Genomic DNA, 17,215 nt, shown 5'->3' with positions numbered 1-17,215 from the left:
CTTTGAAGAATGAGATGCAATCCATTGTGATGAGGCTGACCAAGGAAATTGAGGATTGGGAGAAGAATGAGGAGAATCTTGCATAATCATTGAAGAAAAGAGCTGATGAATGCTTCAGGATTACCTATGAGAATGATCAATTGAAGCTTGACTTGACACAATCAAGGAATAATGGTCAAGAGATTAAAAGACAAATTGCTACCTTGAGAGATGAACTTGCTACTGCTAATGAGTACAAAGACAAATTCAAAGCTAGTTCAGCAAGGCTTGATGAGATGCTAGAAAGTCAGAGACATGGAAAGGACATGCGAGGTTTAGGATTTGAGAAATGTGAATCCTTCGGATCTGGACAAGGAAATCCAAAACCTGATCAGAAGAAGAGAAAGAATCCTTCGGTAAGAAAGCCTCATGCTCATAAATTCAATGGTATATGTTTACTTGCAATAAGTTTAGTCATATGGAAAGTCAATGCAGAAGTAGGATGAATAATGGAATGAAGAACAGTAACAATATGATGAACAATATGAATAATGTTCCTACCTTTACTAGTCAGTGTTTCATATGCAATAGCTTTCGACACAAGTCAAATATGTGTAGAGTAGTAATGATTAACTTTTAAAAAAAATATGTTATGCTTGTGGAATGTTTGGACATATCTCTAATCATTGTAGGACAAGACAAAATTAGATGAACTTCGAACCTATGCAGAATAAAGTTGTTTGCAGAGCATTCAACAAAACCAATCATATTACAAAGTACTGCAAAAGAAAAAATAGTGCTCTGGTAGACAAGAACAAATCAGATGAAAATGGAAAGGCAAAGGTAGATGAGATCAGATGTCAACATAAGAATATGTGGGTAAAGAAGGATGGATCTAAGGCAGATAATAGATATGTACTTGAATCCGGTGCAGAATCTTCATCTGGTAACTAGGGATTTTGGCCTTAGGGGGAGGAAAACTCATACAAATCTTGCAATACCCCTTGTTGAGATCTATAGTCGATGGATTATAGATTATAGGAATTGAATTTCAGTTGATATCCAGGATTTAGATGGTTGATTTCGACATCTGGTAGTTAAATAGGGCATCTAATTGGATATCTAAGGCACATTTATTTCAAAGTGAAATTAGGCTTTGCAAAGTTAAAAGGGAAACTACGAGAGTTATTATTCACTTTGTCAATAGTTTTTTTGAGCTACATAACAAGATGATCAAGGTTTCTTGGCGATTAGTGAGCTAAAAGCGATCTGGCAAGTGATCTAGGGCATTCGACAATCAATGGAGGTATTTTAAAAAATCATTTCTGAGTTCGGTTTTCTAAACATTTCAAATGGCATCCTCATCTTCCATTGCTACTCCATTGATTGTTGAGGTCAAGGATAGACCCCATCCCGTGTTCAAGAAGCACCCCTACAAATCCATGGAGGTTGACCTAGTTGGAGCCTTCTCTTCCATTCCACATAGAGTATTTCATATAGATGATGTACGGGCCTATATTCACTATGAGATTGAGGAAACCATCACTGGGGATATCTTAGACCTATATACTGACAACATTATGAATGAGATCGACAACCCCAAGCCAGAATTTGAGCAGTTGCAAAGAAAGGGTTTCACTCAATTTGTAAACTTTTCTTCATTCGATGAAAATGAATGGGTGAGGTATGTATTGAGAATAATTCATGTTGAATTTATATGGCTTTACCAACCGTACAAAATCACTTCAGAATAAATTAGGGCAGTAACTTATTTGAATCAAACTGATGACAAGCTAGGGTTGCGCAAAGTCAAAAATCCTACCATCAACAAGTTAATCGGTGTAGAATTTGATGGATGGTCAATGAAGATCAGCACATCAAGGAAGATGATGTTAAGTTTTCTGCTATGGTAATTGGTTACGAAGTGTATTGATCTAACCGACTGAATTCTATATTTGGTACTGTCATCCATGTGGCCTACTAGATGGGTAAAGAAGATGCTCATTATGATCTGTGTAGTATTCTATTGGAGGAATTGAAGATAAATTTAAAGAAAATTAAGCAAGATAAGAAATATGTCTTCAAATTTGGTTCCTTGGTTATTTGCATGGCACTTTACTTCATGAATCAGATCCCCAGAACCAGTAGAGTGCAGTGGGCTTTTGATAGACCGATGGCCCAACAGATAAAATAGGGGCTTGAAAGACTTGGTAACAGGGACAATCAAAATGTTGCATTGTGGGCATTCTTCAAGACTTTTTAGGATAAGATGAAATTGAGAATCAGAATCCCCAAGGAAATTGTGAAGAAATATGAGGGGACAATTTATTTTATGGTAAACAACCTTTGTCAGTATCCTTTCCCTTGCATGCATTTTCTTTTGAAAATCCTTAAAATATCCCCATGCAATCTTTCCAAAATCATTACCAAGCATTCTTATGCTATTCTTCATTTGCACCAATGTTGGAGTGCCATCTATCCATTGGATATACCAATACTGGGGAAATATTTCTGAAAATAAAAGAATAGACCAAGAATTAGTTGTCCAAACTTAAACCTTAACCTCTTATCCTTCTTGATGGATTCTAGGTTAAAAATCAGTTGACTCCTTAATGCCTCTAGCAAGTCACAATCAACATCCTCTTTTATCATTCGATGGGCAGTGTGAATAGAAGCAGCAGGGATGATGTTCATCCTGCTAGAGTAATAGATCCTATAACCAATAACCATTGAGGCATATTTTACTATCAGATCATTGATATTATTCATCGTCATTACTCTTCCATCCCATTTAGAACCTGTTAAATTTTCTACATCATTCTTAGGAATGGATCTCAATACTGGAACCTCACTGGTGGCACAAAGTCTAGTTACTGCATGAATAGCTTCCTTAGAAATCTTGTATGGTTGGTCGAGCTACATAAACTAGTCATGAATCCTGCTAAGAACATATCTCACAAGTTTATCATCAAAATCATTAATAAAATTTAGGGCATGGTGAAACCCTTTCTCAGTAACCCTTTTGAATTGTTCCTTCAAAATACCATTCTTATCACACAATGTTCTATACTGATAAAAAATAGCAGCAATACCAAGATCCTCTAGTTTTCAATGATAAAACGATCTAACATCTTCAACATGTAAGACACAATAAGGAACTCCGGATAGGGCTCTGATGGGATCAATTGCCTCAGACTTAAATGAGTGCCTCTTAAATTCAGGACGAGGTCTATCGGTAACATCAACTAGATGTGGGGTGTCCATCTTCAATGATTTAGAAAGATAAGCAGATAACAAGATTTCTGGATAAATACCTTATAGCGCTTATGCACTAGGGTTCCAAACACCAACAAAGCTTTCTCACCAATTCTCGATCGCAAATCACACCAGATCACTTCAAATCTTTGTCAATGTTACAAACACAAACTCTACTCTGCTCTATTCACTCTCTGAGTGCTCACAAGGATGCAATGTGACAAATAACATTCAAAAAGTTCCTTTTATTTTCCCATTATCTACCCCATTAAATGTCATTACCGGTAAAATAAAAGCCAGGTAAAATATCTTCCAACATACTATCGATTCTCATAACACATCAAACCTACTGGTTTGATCATAAAATCACTTCTAAATATCATAATACATCAAAGTATGCAGATTTAACATACCTTATGGTCCTTCAGGGGGTTCAGAAATAGATCTAACATTAAGCTCCCCCTAAGATTTTTAATAGCTTAGTTTGTCTGTGAATGGTTCTCCACACTAGGTGAAGAATTAGGATCTTCAGATGGTTTGTCTTCGATTTTCTCATGATCCTTGTTTTTCTAGATTCTGTTCATTTCAGCTCTGGTCTCCTCCACATCAACTTTCATTTCCCTTTTTGTTCAACAGATTGATTTATGGATTTGTTCACCTTTGCTCTGCAAAACTTTGCAATATGTCCCAGTTTATGACAATGATAACAAGTCATACCAGATGCTCTCCAAGGTCCAGCATTCCCTCTACCAGTCCTTCTTTTGCAATTCATAGCTACATGACCGTAGTTATGACAGATTGTGTAGACCACATTCATCCTCTTTTCCATCTCATAGGGGCTATACCAATTAGCATAGGGTCTCTTCCAACTAGGACTTCTCTGGTCATTAAAGGTTCTTTGCCAACCACCACTAGACCTCCAACTCATGTGAGGTACTGGATTATTTTGCTCCATACCTGCACTCAATGACTCTATGCCCATGCATGCTGTAAGTGTAACAATAACCATAAAAGGTTCTAGGCTTATATCCTTGATATATATTAGGTCTATAACCATTAGTAACATCATATCTACTTCTACAAACATTAGCAGTATGTCCTAGCTTATGACAATTGAAACAAACAGGCTTATAGGATTTCTTACCGGTGGGTTTCTGAATCTTAGGCACATATTTACCTTCATGCATGTTGTCCTTAGTACCAGAAGACTCACCTTTCTCAAATGTATTGTAACTCAATCTAGTTGTATCACCTTTCATCCTTTGTGATTCAATCTGTTCATCAAGCATGGTAGAACTTCTGTTAAATTTTGCAAGCTTCTCATTAGAATCAATAAGTTCCTTTGTAAGATCTCCATTCTTTTTCATAAGGGTCTCTCTAAGAGATGTTGCCATATCAAGATCTTCTTTTAGTTCTTCTTTTTCTTCTTTCTAATCATGCCAATGTGCATATAGAGTGTCATTTTCCTTATTTATCTTAAATATCTCATATTCTTTCTCTTTGATCTTCTCTTTTATTGCCCTCCTTGCTTCAAGTTCCTGACTCATCCAGATAGTTAGGTCTTATAGCTCTCTCCTCAAGTTAGTCTTCTCATCATTCAGTTTCTCCACTTGATCAACCAATGCACCTATGTTTTCTTCATTAGAAGAAATGCTCTCAGAAACCTCCAATAGTTGTTTGGTTAGCTCTCTTCTCTTAGCAAGTGAAGATTTATACTTGCCTCTCAATGTTTCTAGGGCTTTCTCAGTTTATGCAAGTCTAGTAGACATCTTTCTATAACTCATATCCCCCATGTTTGCCTTAGGAATCCTTCTCAAGCGATTAAGCCTAAAGAAGGTTGGCTCTTATACCAATTGATAAACTTATAAGGCACTAAGAGGGGGGGTGAATCATTGCAAGCAAAAACAATATGAATCTGATCACCAACTTAAATAACTTAAAACTCAACAAGAATAAGAGGAATATCACCACATAAGCTAATGCCTAATAAAAAAAATTCCACATAACACAAGAGATTTATATGTGGAAACCCAAAAGGGAAAAAACCACGGTGGGAGTTAATACCCACAAGATTCACTATTTGCATAATAGAAATCTTAACTAATTGAGGTCTTATAAATATGCTCTGTTAGGAGAAGACCTTGTTAAGAGTCCCCTGGTTAAGGGATTTGATATGATGAGCCCTGTTAGGAGCTTTGACCTCTTAGGATCAATCTCACAAGAGGATTTAAGACTTTGATATAGAGCTACTCTATTAGGGGATTTACAAATTAAGGCCTATCAAGACCTACCTGGTTAGGGAATTTTACTGCTACAAACTATTAGGAAAACAACAATCAAATGATCTTCATGTAACACCTCAGTGTCTGATAATATTCACTTTAGATCCTCAAAACTTCAACAGCACATTAATATAGAGATTCACTAATCACCGCACAATCAGAATCTCAATATTCACCTTCGATCTCATTAACATACACATGTTTATCTCATAACTCATCACATTTTTTATAGACATCAACTTAGTCGGCTAACAACCTTGGAACAATTTTCTAGGTTCAATTAATCTATAAAAACTAACAATGCAACCCGAACTTATGTCGGCCACCAACATAACAAACCAAAAATAAATAAATAAACTTGTGTCGGTTTATCGATTTAAGTGATTTTATCACTACAGGTTAAGTGTTCATCTAAATCCCTTCTCTGTACATCAAATCTCACTTGTCTGGTTGATTCTGCCAATGCGATCATGAACATAGATCCAAATACATGTCTCCATCATTTAATTAAAACCGCATCATCCAACTCTTCATCAATCACCTATAACGGTTCATGTTCTTGTTTACCGGTTGCATGAATGCAACTCTATTCTTGTTTACCGGTTGAAGTCCTAATTACCGGTTCTCTATTAAAATTTCTTTTGTACTGGTTATACCTTACCGTTGTTGCTATCAATGACAACACAAGACTTAGTCATCAAACATGAATCTCAATCTCTTCATCACATTCACCAATCAATCTTTATCGGTTCATTCAAATGCCAACATGCTTACACCAAATGAACCAGTGAAACACAAGAATGCCTCAAGTGCATGAAATCAGAGATGTGCACCAGATCAGCAAGAGTTGGCAAGTTGAGCTACCAGGACAGAGAAGTAAGAGTAAAGAAATGATGGGTTTTTCTTTTTGATAAATAGGTTGAGCTGATGTATGGGCTGATGAAGAAGTAGGCAAGTTCAAGCAACTGCAGACAAAGAGTGCAATTGGAATGCAAATACAGATAGAATGAGATAGTTGAAGATTGATGACATGGTATCATCAAGGTGATTATTGGTAAGTATGTCCACTAGTAAAGCTAACCAAGTGACAAGTGAAGAGCTCTTGTCCAATGAAGATATGTTGTTGTGTTTTGGCAAGTGAAGTGACCGAGAAAAGGTGTTCCACCAACAGAATAGCAATGTGCAAGCTTGAAGCCAGACCAGTTAGGGTATAACCGGCAAGGTTAGAGAACCAGTGGGTATGCACCGGTTGTATGGTTGGTCGGTGACCTTGTCTGAACCAACACAGCTGACTTAGTAGAGGTGGATGCTGACAATGATGACATGTAGGACACAGGTGTCATGCATGTTGTGGTCGGTGAGGTAGTTGTTGATTGAATCTTCATTTATGGTCGACCACAAAAATCATGGGTGTGTTGCAGGGATTCGCAGCTCAATACGGACCGAATGGCAAAGATCTGAGTGGTGCATTGATCGATGCAGGTTGAGCAGGTGCTGATTGGATTTGGTGAAGGGGGACCATGAACTCATTCATCATAGTCGACAAGTGCATGTCATGTTTTCTATATATGGCAAACATGTTCTAGAAGCAGCGTGATTGGCGATGATAGGAGATCGGTTGCAGATTGATTATCTCTGGAAAGAGATCCAATATGATTTGATATGCCTTGTGGTTGATGAAGGAACCCTAAGCGTGCTAGAAGTTTTAATGTCAGTCATGGCTGAAAAACTCTAGTATAAATATGGTGACTCAAGACCAAAGATGATTGATGATGTTTCAGACCAAATATTGAATGATAGAGAGCGAAATTGTAGCAAAGAGCCAACTAGTCAAAGAGTCCATCGAAGATCAGGGTGATTGAGTGCTTGAGAGAGAACCGGTTAGAAGAGTTCACCCGGGAAGGGTAAGGCAACTGGTAGACTATTATTGAGCCTGATAGTGGTGTGAATCGGTGGTGGTTGAACTCGTAAGAAGGTAGTTGCAGTGAGAAAAGGAGAGAAGTGTTGTGTGACTAATTGAGAAGATATGGCAAGCCAGAGAACTGTGCAGGGTCAAACCAGCAAGTGGGTTAACTAGCAAGCTAAGAATTGGTAGTGATTAGAGAGCAGAGTACCGACAGAGAAGAGTTAGTGGCTGAATCGGTAAGGTTGTAGAAGAGAGTGAAGCAGAGAAGGATCTAAGTGAGCTAAGGACTGACAGAGAACAGAGAAAAGAAAGACCGGTTGAGAAGAAGTTGAATCAGTAGAGCAAGTTGAGTGTGAGAGGTTATAGAATTCATTTGTAACCAGGTATTAACCTTGTATTGATATATGCCATTGTAATCACTGAGTTGGAGCTCAGTGCAGGGGTTGGTTCTCCTTTAGGTTGGTGCCCATAAATCAGTAAGGGTTGGTGCTTCTTAAGTTGATTCCCTAAATTAGTAAGGGTGGTGCTCATTGGGTTGGTGCCCTAATTGTTGTAACCAATGTTTTATTGTGAGGTTGGATTGGAACAGTAGACTCCAGCAACATTTCTCATTAAGGTTTTTCCCATGTTGTGTTTTCCTCGTATATCTAGTGTTATGTGATGTGCCTTGTGTGTGTGGTTGTATTTGTGTCATCTCCCTATCTCACCAGTATGTTTACCTTGTGCTAGATATGCTAACCAGTATACACCTTTTAGGATTAAAAAGGGTTAAGTTTGGAAACCATTGATTCACCCCCCCGCCCTCTCAGTGACATCTTGTGTTCAACACTAGAATGGAGATAAGGTCGGCTCTACTTTATTGGGTGGTTTTATCCCATGGTTTTGTAATACCGTTTGATGGTTTCTTTTATTGTATCTCCTATATATGAGGTGTGTGGGATATAGTTTGTGTGTAAGAGTCTTATGGCTATTGAGTTACCTTTGAATATTTGATTAGTGGTACTCCTGTGAAGAGCTTACTCTACAAGTATATTGTAATCCTTTATTGATTGCTAAATAATATATTGAGCTTCTTTCAAAGTGTGGGGTTTTTCTCCCAAAAGGGTTTTCCCCACGTAAATCACTATGTTGTGGTATGCATGTTATCATGTCTATTTCTGTTAAGTTTTTGTAACTATTGTAATGATCTTTAAAAAAAATTGTGTTACCCTCCTCTCAAAGTTAATGTAGGAATTTGTTCTTCTACTTAACTTCCTTACACAAAGGATGTAGAAGGTTGCACATTATTCGACTGTAGATCCTTTTTTCATTTCCTAGTCATGATGAATTCATCTTCTAATTCTATTGTTGTGGTTTGAGCAACTGCCAAGTTTGTCACCCTCGCTCTTCTTAAATAGAAGCTTATATCTAGTGGCATTGAATTAATTAAGAAACACTTATTATATTTAAGGGTCGATCTTTTAGGTAGAGGAATTTTTTTAACAAGATGATGCACATCAAGAGGAATTGAGCACTAAAAAATAAACCAAACATGTACTTTATATTATACCTTAAACAACTTTAAAAAAATTCAAATATTACTCAGATCCACTTAAACACCAATGAATTAGGAAGAAATAGATGATTTTATTTGGTTAAATATGAGATATTTTTTGGCCTCATCAATTTGGGGCCAAATCAAGAGGACATTGGTGTTAGGCACTAGTTTCCAGCCCTGTTTGAAAGTTCAAAGAGCTAGGAACCATAGGATGTGACCAAGTTTTCTAATTTGCACTCGAGACTAGCATATTTTCTCTCAAGATCAATCACATACACTAAAATGAGTGCTAAACCAAGATTGAAATTATGAGGTGTAATAATTTATGACACTATAGTAGCTAATTTTCTATATTACAATTTCTTGAAAGTAAAGTTTATATGCGTTTTAAATGAAGTATATTTTAAAGGTACACATATACTTTTGAATTAAATGTAGAATTGAGTAAGTTAGTTGTATTATAATCTCTTTGAAGAATAATACAGATTTGCACTCTTTTCTTGGTGAAGTTTTTTACTCAAGAGGTTTTATCCATATTAAATAATGTATAATGTATATGGCTTTTGAGATTTGTGATTTCATTGCAATTTAAATCATTTTTGCATTAATTAAAGAGGAACATAATTAATTTTTGGAAGTATCACAAAAGAGGACATATGAAAGAGTGGGAAATTAAAAATAAACAATTGGATTTCTCCATAGAAAAATCTTCCAATACATGTGACAATGTTTTACTTTATGCTTGTAATTTCAAATTAATAATGAACATTGGTTGCTTAATTCAAGATACTTGTATCACATAAATCCTAATAAGGAGTGTTTTTTCACATATCAAAAATATAATGGAGGTAATGCATACCTTGGGGACAAAACTACATATTTTATTGTTGTAGGAGGAAAGGTATTGGTGGGTTTTAGTGACGGGAGGATTGAAATCTTCTTTTGGAAAACCTCTTTCATGTTTTCCATGTTGAATGAAAATCTCTTTCATGTTTGACATTACCTAACAACTCTATTACCAGTTGGGATATTTTGGAAGAAGCTTTCATTACTCAATTTAGATTGTATGTAGACCCTGCTACTCTTTACCATCACTTCGCTCTCTGCAAAAGCAACTAAATGAACCCTTAACCACTTTTAATACAAAGTTCTAGAACGGCATATAAGAGGTTGCAAGATCCTTATCAAATCACAAAAGCAATGGCATTGAGGCATATTTTAGAGCTATAGATCCATGGAGTGCCATGTTCATCAAAAACACTATTAAAGAAACAAATAGAAATACCTTGGCCAAAGTATATGTGCTCACTCTTAAGATGAACCAAGAACTGAATCAAATGCCTAGGGGGATGAAATATAACCTTCCTTTGGGCATGACTTGTGGGAATTAAAACTAAATGCTTAGAAATGGTCCATATATAGAAGTAGGATCTCCTACGATGAACCCAATTCCCTTATATGGACAACCACAAGCTATGAACCAATAACCCGCAACACAAGCCTTACCCTAGTATAACATCAACCCAGTCAATTCCCAAATCAATGTGAATGATTAAACACATGGAATGCAACAACATTAGAACATTTCCAACATTGTATTAGCAAATCAAAAACTTGGCTCATCCTCTACCAACCAAGGTACTCACCTTTCAACAGAAGTAGAGGCACTCAAGAAGATGCTCTCTAAAGTTACCACTAAATTGAGTCAATTGAAAGTAAACCCCTCAAGTGGATACAACTAGTCTCAGCAATATAATAACCAAACAAGTTACCAGAATCAAAATAATCAGAACCAAATATATAACCAAAATCCATACAATTGGAAATGGAACGCCAGTCCAAATAACTGGGCAATGAATCATGATCATCCTAATGCTAGAGATAACATGAATGTCACTTAGACTGTTAACATGGCTTATATGAACTTAATGACTAACTAGTGTAGACTACACGATGTTGCATCTCATTACGAAGTCAACTATGCCCAAATGGAAAATGTTATATAATAATTGCCCAAGCAAATGCACAACCTAAAGGAAAAACTACAACTAATGAACCCAATAGGGTAAACACTTCCATGTTGGTTGATACCTTCCTCTTTTGAGAGGAAGAAGACATTGAACCTGAACCATAGGTATATGATGCTCAAGATTTTCATAACACCAAGAATACTTATGATTTGACAAGTCAGACTAAAGGGCCATTCACTGCCCTAATGCCTTCTAAATATGGTCAAGTTCCATCTAATCCCAATTCAAGTAACAATCCTCCACCACCTTTAGGTTCTCAAACGAAAAGTACCTGACCTGAACCACACAAATAATATCCATCCAGGTGATATTCTGGTGTCACAAGGGAGATGAAAAATACCATTACAACTATGTCTCTAATGGAAGTCCTCTTATTTTAACCAAAACAAAGGGAGGCCTTGATTAAGAATCTTAATAAACTCGAGTCACAAACTAATGAGGTCAAGATGGATACCACAAAAGATGCCAATGTCATATTATATTCGAGCTGAACTAATAATCCCCCATTCCTATTAAGCATTAATATTTTTGGAAAGAACTTACACGATTGCTTAGTTGATTCAAGTGCATCTAGGAATGTCATGCCATATTCATTTTGTCAAAAATTGGGATTGAATCCAATCCGAGAAAATAGTAAAGTCATGCAACTAGATAAGATAGAGGTCATTATCATTGGAGAATTAAAAGATGTATACATACAGCTAGGAGTTGATCCTCATGTTTCAAGATACATAGTCATCCAAGAAGTAGACATTCCTGAGGTATATGAAATGTTGTTGAGTCAGAATTGGTTCAAAACATTGGGAGGATACTTTTCAACTTATTTCACATATCTATGGTTCCCGTGGAAAGGTAAGAGTAATAAAATCAATATAGATAGTGAGCCTAGGATAAAAAATATGAACACAGATTATGGAGCCACTAATGAGGTAGTATATATTGAGGTCAGTCCTAGATTTTATAAAGTCAATTAAATTTTGACTCTCACAGCATCACCCACCCCAACATCATCTCATGTTGTTGAGTCAGATCATGTAACAAGAACCAAGAAGTTTGTATCTAGGCTACATCAAGGTATGCAGTTGTTGGGGGATGATCTTCACCTTGAAGACCTAATATTACCACAATGGTGTAGGATCCACCATCAGGAACATTCAAAGATATCATGCATCATGTGTAGGAATGTAGTTACCAAATTGATGGGGCCTTAGTATGAAGAGGATACAAATTATGATACTGCCCCTAAAGATTGTGGAGCCTTGAGAAAAACCAAGTAGCGGATGCCTCATTTGGATGGAAAGAATGCCCAAGTATGCAATGTCAAGATAAGCTCATCTGAAACACAATTCACAAGAACTGATCATTCCAAAGTTGTTAAATCCACCGTGTCAAAGACAAAGGTTGAAAAGCCAAAATCAAACATATGGCTCCTGAAATTTGATGGATCAAGGTCTAATCAAGAAAGTGGAGTTGGAATTGAATTGACAAATCCCAAGGGGAAAGAATTCTTAGCTTCATTTCAATTACAATTTTCTTGTACTAATAATGTGACTGAATATGAAGCCTTAATTAGAGGACTCTTATTTTCTCTTAAGAAAGGGGTGAAGTATTTAAAAGTGCATGAAGATTCTAAATTAGTGATCAAACAAGTAAGGAGTCTATTTGTCTGCCACAATAAAAGATTGGCAGCATATAGAAATTGAGTATGGAGTTTATGATGCAGGAGCATCCCTGGTTCATAGCAATCTTTCATCAACCAAAAAGATTTTCCTCTATGTTTTGCTTTATGTTTGTAGTTTCAGCATTTCTTTCTGTGTGTCTCAAATTTGGCTCACTAGATCATATGGAGTTGGATTCTACTCGAAGACTTGATCATCTTCCTTACTCCCAAATAGAGGAGCATTTGGATCTTTTTCCAGCAAGTTATCACTATCGGTTTCCATGACAGTTTCTTGTTATCGGTTGACAATTTCCTGTTACCAGTTGCCTAGACCTATTTGCATTGATGATCTATCAGACCCCTTCCATAGCTTGTGGAGCCTTGAGCATTTTTTCAAATTTTTCTTGGCATGTGGCTGACCTTTTCCCATGATCTACACTTCATCCTTTGGATTTTTTGGAGGAATCTCTTGGGAGGCCCACCTTTTTGATTTTACATGTTAGGTCTTGTTCTTCGTTCGGGTTTTGATCCCTTTTTGGGCCGATCGAATCCTCTTGGATCATATAAATTATTGTAATTGAGCATTAGAATGTAATGAAGTAGTTAGATTAAACATAGAAGATAGATCTTAAGATTGAAGTTCCCTGTTGTGACCTATTCTCTACTTTAAGCATGTTTTCGCAGGCCTGTGAGCCAGTTTCTGTAACCCAGTTGGTTGTAATCAGTTTTCATGTTATAATTCAATCTATTTTGCATTTCCTTGATCATGTCCTTGTGTTTCCATTGTGTTTACTCTTGTTGATAGGTCCGAATTGATCTCTTTGAGGTCCCTCCTAACCGGTGACTGCTTCAAGTGGTCCCCGGTTCATAGCAATCTTGCATCAACCAAAAATATTTTCCTCTCTATTTTTCTTTTTCTTTCCAATTTCAGCATTTATTTTTGTGTGCCCCGGATTCAGCTCACCAAATCCTATGGATTTGGATTCTACTTGAAGACTTGATCATATTCCATATTCCTAAACCGCGGAGCATTTGGATCTTTTTCTAGCAAGTTATCGCTATCGGTTTCCATGACAATTTCTTGTTACCAGTTGACAAATTCTTGTTACCAGTTGCCTGGACCTATTTGTATTAGTGATCTACAAGACCCCTTTTGTAGCTTTTAGATCCCTAAGCATTGATCCTGATGTTTCTTGGTGTGTGGCTGACCTTTTTCAATGATCTACACTTCATCCTATGGATTTTCTAAAGGAATCTCTTGGCGGAGGCTGACCTTGTTGGTTTTACATGTTAGGTCTTGTTCTTTGGGTTTTGATGCCTTGTTGGGCTGACTAGATCCTCTTGGATCATATAAATCATTGTAATTGAGAATTAGAATGTAATAAAGTAGTTAAACTGAGCATAGAAGATAGATCTTAAGATTGAAGGTCTCGGTTGTGACCTATTCTGTACTTTGAGCATGTTTTATCATTTGACATTCAACTCATACCTTGAAAAAGAAATGGTATACCAGATGCATTGGCAATGGCAGCTAGAATCTTGGAACCTGTGAGAAAATCCCTATTAAAGATGTTCTCATTAGAACTAGTCCCGACTGCAGTAGTATCAGAAAATATCACTCACTTTCAAGCCTTTGAAGATGATAAACATATACTAGCTTTTCTTGCTAATTCAGGAGCCTTTGAAGATCAGGTTGTTGATGAAGATGATAGGGATGATGTGAATGAAGTAGAAGGTCCAAAAGATATCTTGAGCCTTTCTAAAAATTTCACTTGAGTGACTTTTTGATTCAAACCCCAAGGTGAAAGAGAAATTGACTACAAATTTTGAATCTGGTAATTATGAGCCACACAACATTGGTCCAAAAAGTCAAGAGAGGATTGTATTCATCGAGAAAACCTGTACCCAAGCTAAAAGAGAAGAGATTATTAAGATTTTTTAGAAATTCATAGACATCATAGCTTGGGGGTATGAAGATTTGAAAACTTCTGATACTTCTATCATCACCCATACACATTCCTCTAAAGCCTAATGCAAAACCGTTTAGGAAAAAACAACATCCAGTGAATCCCCTCATACAACCTCTCATTTTTAAAAAATTCCATACACTTTTGATAGACAAGATCATTTTTCCAATTTGACATTCCACTTGGGTAGTGAACCTGGTACTAGTTAAAAAGAAAAATGGAGAAATTAGGTTATGTGTGGACTTTTGCAACCTCAACAAGGCATTTGATAAGGACAATTATCCACTACCATCTCTTGATGAGGTTTTGCAAATTGTGAATGGGTCACAGATGATGTCTTTACTAGATGGATATTTCAAGAATAAGCAAGTGTTGGTTAATTATGAAGATCGCATGAAGACAACATTCAATACCAAGTGGGGTACGTTTTCATATCAATGGATGTCATTTGGTTTGATAGATGTCGGTGTAACCTTTTAGAGAGAGATGGATACATCTTTCGAAGAGATGATTGGGAAATTCATTATAATATACACGGATGATCTCATTGTTTTTATAAGAGGCATGAGGGTCACCCCAATCATCTACGCAAAATATTAGAAAGGTGCTGAAAATATGGGATTTCTCTCAAACCAAAGAAATGTTTATTTGGGGTCTTAGAAGGAAAATTGTTGGGTCATGTGATAGCAAGAAAGAAATGAGATCCTTCTTTGGAAAGATTAACTTTTTCAGGAAGTTCATTAATGGGTTTGCTGAGATATTCAAGCCTCTCAATCAAATGATGAAGAAGGATACCAAAGTCGAGTGGAGTGCAAAAGCTAAATAATCATTTGCTCAGATAAAAAAGTCTATAGTTGAAGCTCCGGTATTGACTAGTCTGGATTACATATTGCCATTCTATATTTATTCCTTTGCATCTTTACATTCATGCGTTGTTGTCATTACACAGAGAACAGATGGAGATGAGAAACCAATCACATTCATGAGCTCTCCACTCAAGAATGTAGAGGAAAGGTATTCTACTTTAGAGGAACAAGAACTCACTCTAGTAAGAGTGGTGAAGAAATTTAGACATTATATCCTTAGGAGCAAAGTTTACGCAATAGTCCTCGATGAATCAATTAAATCTTTACTTATGCAGAGTGAGCTTGCGGAACATTGTGGGCAATGGATGGCCATCTTGAAATAGTTAGACCTAGAGTGTAGCCCATGAAATTGGTGAGAGGATAGGGATTGTCACAAATGATGGCAGTAGATAATCCTCATATTAAATGTCAACAGTACACTGTGGATTCATTCGCATATGATCCTTGGTATGTTAATTTAGTTTTTATCTTGCTGAATAATAGATATCCTAAATGATTGAATGCTACCAAGAGAAGAGAGTTGAAGCTAAAAAGTGTCAATTACATTATCAAAGACTCAACACTTTTTTGCAAGAACTATGAAGGCATTTATCTTATATGTCTCGATCATCGGGAAGCTAAGAAGATGATCAAAGAGTTTCATGGCAAATATGGTGTAGGTCATGGATTGCCAGATTATATGGTGCACCAAATTTTTAAAACCAATTACTATTGGCCCAGTATATTTAAGGATGCTCATGAGCACATGAAACACTACCATACATGTCAAACAATTGCAACTAGGGAACTTAATCTAGCCATGCCCCTCCAAACAGTGTTCAAAGTGTAATCATTCTCTCAATGGGAATTAGATTTTGTTGGAGTTATCAATCCTAATTCATCTATAAGGCACAATTTCATTTTGGCCACCATAGAATATTGTACTAGGTGGACTGAAGCTCAGGCTTGTAAAAACTCCACGGTAGAGATAGTTCTCAAATTCCTCAAGAACCAAATAATTACCAGGTTTGGAATATCATTTGCTCTAGTATGTGACAATGGCCCAACTTTTACTTCAGCACAATTGATGCAATGGTCTTATGAATTCAAGGTTGTTCTTAAATTTTCTTCCAATTACTATCCACATGGAAATGGGGTAGTTGAATCTACTAATAAGAACTTGCTTGATTTTATTAAGAAGTTGTTGGAAAATAACCCTATGAATTGGAATAACCAATTAAAATATGCCCTTTGGGCTAATGGAACCCAACTCAAAGCCGCCTTAGGTACATCCCCTTATTACCTTGTGTATGGCCAAAACCTTGTCTATCTAGTCAATTTACAAATCCCAAAGCTTCAATTTATGAAGAATTTAGAGGTTGAAGATCAAGTTGAAGTTCATCTCCTTAACCTTTTGAAACTTGATGAACAATGGATCAATGCCTTACTTTTTTCCAAACATCAAGTTATCGTTAAGAGATGGTTTGATAAAAGAGCTAAGGTGAAAGCCTAAATGATCTCTAACCTACTCCTATTGTGGGATAAATCTAGGGAAAAGACAGTCAATCACCATAAATTTGAGAAGTTGTGGTTAGGTCCATATCAGATTGCTGAAATTCTTGGAGAGAATGCTTTTAGACTAAGTTCCCTAACTGGAGAACCTATACCGTTGCCTGTTAATGGTCAGTTTATCAAGTACAATTTTGGATAAATTTAAATGGGATTGGTCTCTTGTATTATAGTAGTTTAGGTTT

Source organism: Cryptomeria japonica, chromosome 5 (genome assembly GCF_030272615.1).
Source record: "Cryptomeria japonica chromosome 5, Sugi_1.0, whole genome shotgun sequence".
In the NCBI taxonomy this organism is placed as follows: Eukaryota; Viridiplantae; Streptophyta; class Pinopsida; order Cupressales; family Cupressaceae; genus Cryptomeria; species Cryptomeria japonica.
Note: the sequence above shows the minus strand (reverse complement) of the source record.